We start from the raw sequence: 3,589 nt of genomic DNA on the forward strand, positions 1-3,589 counted from the left end.
CTGAACAAAACAAAGATCCAAACAATCATGAAGGACAAAGAATGTTATCCATCTCCAGCAAAAGAACTATTGGGGTTAGAATGCAGATCAAAGTATATTGTTTTTCCCTTTATTTGTGTTTTTATTTTGGATATTTAGTTTTATATGATTATTCTCTTACAAAAATGAACAAAAGGGACCTATGTTTTGCATAATAATTCATGTTTAACCCAGAAAAGAAAAAAAAAGACATTTCAGTATAGTCATAATGTAATTTATTGGATATTATTATGATAAAAATAATAAAGGCTGATATAATAATATAAATTAGTATTTTAATTAAAGACATGCTGATAGGTAAAGTCATTAGACCACGTGCTTGTAAGAATTCAAAACTGCCGCCCAGCCTTTATTGTTACCTCCCGTCTCTTCCTGAGTCAGCTAGCCAAGAGGGCTTCCTTTTGGATACTCCTCCCATTTAAACAGTCCTCTGTGTGGTGACACAGGCATCTCCAAGCCCAAAGAACCAAACCGGAAACCCGTTGGACCACGGGAAATGTAGTTTTAAGGTTTCCACGTGTCCATAGTAAATATATATATATATATACTTTTAGATGGCATTTCCCAAATTTCTCTTTTACAATATACAAGTTCTTACTGAGAATCTTATTACCTACTAAGAGCAAAGGATAAAACGTGATGTCCAGAGTGCTCATTGGAACCCTTATAATGTTTGTACAGTATGTAAGAGGTCTCTGGCGCTCTCTAGGAGTTCATGCTTTGGGATTTTTTGGGAAAACAACAAAAACTCAGACAGGATGAATATTCATAGAGAGTTGTGAGCAGTTTTCACATTTGGAGGGAATTCCTGAATTGATAAGATCTTTGATTCATTTGAATATTGTAATATTTCCACAGAAATATAGACATAATTAGAAAGTATAAAGAACAGAGAATTTAGAATCAAAAGACTTGGATTTGAGTATGCTACTAGGCACTTTCTAATTGATTTTTGTTTTGTGATAAATCATTCAATTCAACCTCTTATAGACTATTTTCTTTATCTGTGAAATAGAAATGATGTCTAAACTACCTCAATAGATTATTGTGAGGAAAGTGCCTAGTGAATATAGGTGAATTGAATCTAGTAATAGGTGAATAATTGCTGGTTTATTGATTACCAAACTATTATTAATTAGCTGTAGTAAGTAAACTATATCTAATATGGACCAGGTTGTAGCTCCCAGTTGTAAAACTATTTACTGGCAATAAATGGATGTCAGGAAGCAGTTTGAGCCAACCTAAATTTATTTATCTCTATGAAGAGAGGCAGTGACAGGAGACAGGATTTAGGAAAAGGACAGGAGAGGAATCTCTTAAAACTAACACCAAGATTTCTACATAAAACAACCCCAACCTCAAACTACTCCTCACAGAGTTTCTTCTTGTCTGAAAACACACCTGACTTAATTATAATTATACTCTCACTAAAATGTAATTCTTTTTTACTACTTTATACTAAATAAATCATAATTTATCATGATTCCTAAAGTAATTTATCAAATCTTCTTTTAGAGAAACTGAATCAGCTTCTCCCTCTCTCATTCTCAGAACCAATTGTCCAACTCTAACTGCTCTTCAGTGAGTGCCCCCTCTAGTGAAGAAGGGAAAAGCTTCAGTAAAATCACTTTCTCTCAGCTCATTATGAACATCAAATCTCAAATCAAACTGTTTCAAAATAACAAACAAATATTGTTTTCTGTAAGAGAAATAGATCCAGCTAACTGCACTCTAGAGGAGTTCAAGAGATAGGCCTAGAAACTCCCAGCTGTTGCTCTTTTAACCTCCATCTCTTTAAGTGACCTCTCCAAGTTCTCTGGTCTTCTCTCCTAAAAAGGACAGAGTAAAAATCACAAACTCTCTGATCTAAACCTCTACTTCTACTGAAACTAAATAAATCCTAATCATAACAGTGCTTTGTGAATTTTGAAGTGTTATATAAATGTGAGTTATTACAATTTAAAATATATATAGTCTAGTACTAATATTATTCTTCTTTTTTTAGCTATTACCTCATTTCTTAAGATCAATACTGTGTATTGGTTCCAAGGGAGAAGAGTGGTAAGGGTTACGCAGTAGGGGCTAGGCAACTTATCCAGTTTCATACAGCTAGGAAGCATCTGAGGCTATATTTGCCTCCAGGCCCTCTCGTCTCTAGGCATGATCTCAATCTACTGAGTCACCTACCTACCCATCAACTATATTATTCAAATGATTGGTTGTGAATAACACCAACATCTTTAAAGTTGAACTTGAGCATTGCTGAAATGGCAATTGACAGGCATATGATGGAGATCAACATCATATTTTTAGATTTTTAGATTTAGTTTTAGAATCCTGAAATTGACGACTCCCATGCATGGTGACCTGAACCACCTGGTGTCATAACCATGAGTGGCATCATTACCTGCTTATGTTTCCCAGGGCAGATTAATGCTGATTTGCATAAGCTTGTAGTGAACATGGTTCCCCTTTCCCAGTCTGCTTTTCTTTATTTTATTTTTTTTAAACCCTTACCTTCCTTCTTGGAATCAATATTGTGTATTGTTTCAAAGGCAGAAGAATGGTAAGGGCTAGGCAATGGGGGTTAAGTGACTTGCCCAGGGTCACACAGCTTGGAAGTATCTGAGGCCAGATTTGAGCCTAGAACATCCCATGTCTAGGCCTGTCTCTCAATCCACTGAGTTATCCAGCTGCCCCCTCTACTTTTCTTTATGCCTGGCTTTGCTCCGCTGACTATCCGCAGTAGCCAGTAGTACAGTGTTTTAACTGTGCCAGAGCTCACTCAGCAGATACTTGTTGCAAAGAACATGATGACTGCTTGTGACCTTGTTATGGGTGCTATCTTATATTAGCAGTGTTATTCAGAGGCTGTATGTCCATGAAAAAGGTAGATGAGAAAATGTTCAATTTTCAAAACAATAACAGCAGTTACTTTGTTGAATGGATCCCCACTAATGTGAAAATGACTGTATGTGACAATCCATCCTTCACTGATAAGAGTACTGCCATTCAAAAACTCTTTAAGCACATTTCTGAGCAGTTTAAAGCCATGTTTCCTTGAAAGACTTTCTTACGCTGGTATATTGGAGAGGGGATGGACTGAATAGAATTCACTAAAGCAGAAAACAACATGAATGATTTGGTTTCAGCAGTATCAGGATGCCAAAGCTGAGAAAGAAGGAAAATTTGAGGAGGGGACTGAAGAGGAGGTAGCATAAAGCTGTACATCAGTTACTCTATAAATTATGTTGAAAGCTGTATGAACTCCTTTTATTCACTCAAATTTGTTTTTCTGATGTTCATGTCTTCCTGTATTCTGCACTTCCTGTTTTCCTGTTCTTTGACATCAAATGCTATACAGATAACACAATTAAGGCATTTTTCATAATGAAAAAAAGAATATGGGTCACAGAAGTATTGTTGAGGACATCATCAAGGAAAAATTATTTGGAGAATTTGAATAATCATGGACCAAGAATAAAGAAGAAGAGCTTCCATGCTATGCAATTAGCTAGAAAATATGAAGAGAAAAAGAGTACATTAAATG

At 35.6% G+C, this 3,589-nt stretch overlaps 1 pseudogene; it reads left to right on the forward strand.

Annotated features, from left to right (window-relative positions):
• Positions 1-678: 678 nt before the first annotated feature.
• LOC123252369 lies at positions 679-3,260 on the forward strand (annotated as a pseudogene).
• Positions 3,261-3,589: the final 329 nt, after the last annotated feature.

This window comes from Gracilinanus agilis, chromosome 6, assembly GCF_016433145.1.
Source record: "Gracilinanus agilis isolate LMUSP501 chromosome 6, AgileGrace, whole genome shotgun sequence".
In the NCBI taxonomy this organism is placed as follows: Eukaryota; Metazoa; Chordata; class Mammalia; order Didelphimorphia; family Didelphidae; genus Gracilinanus; species Gracilinanus agilis.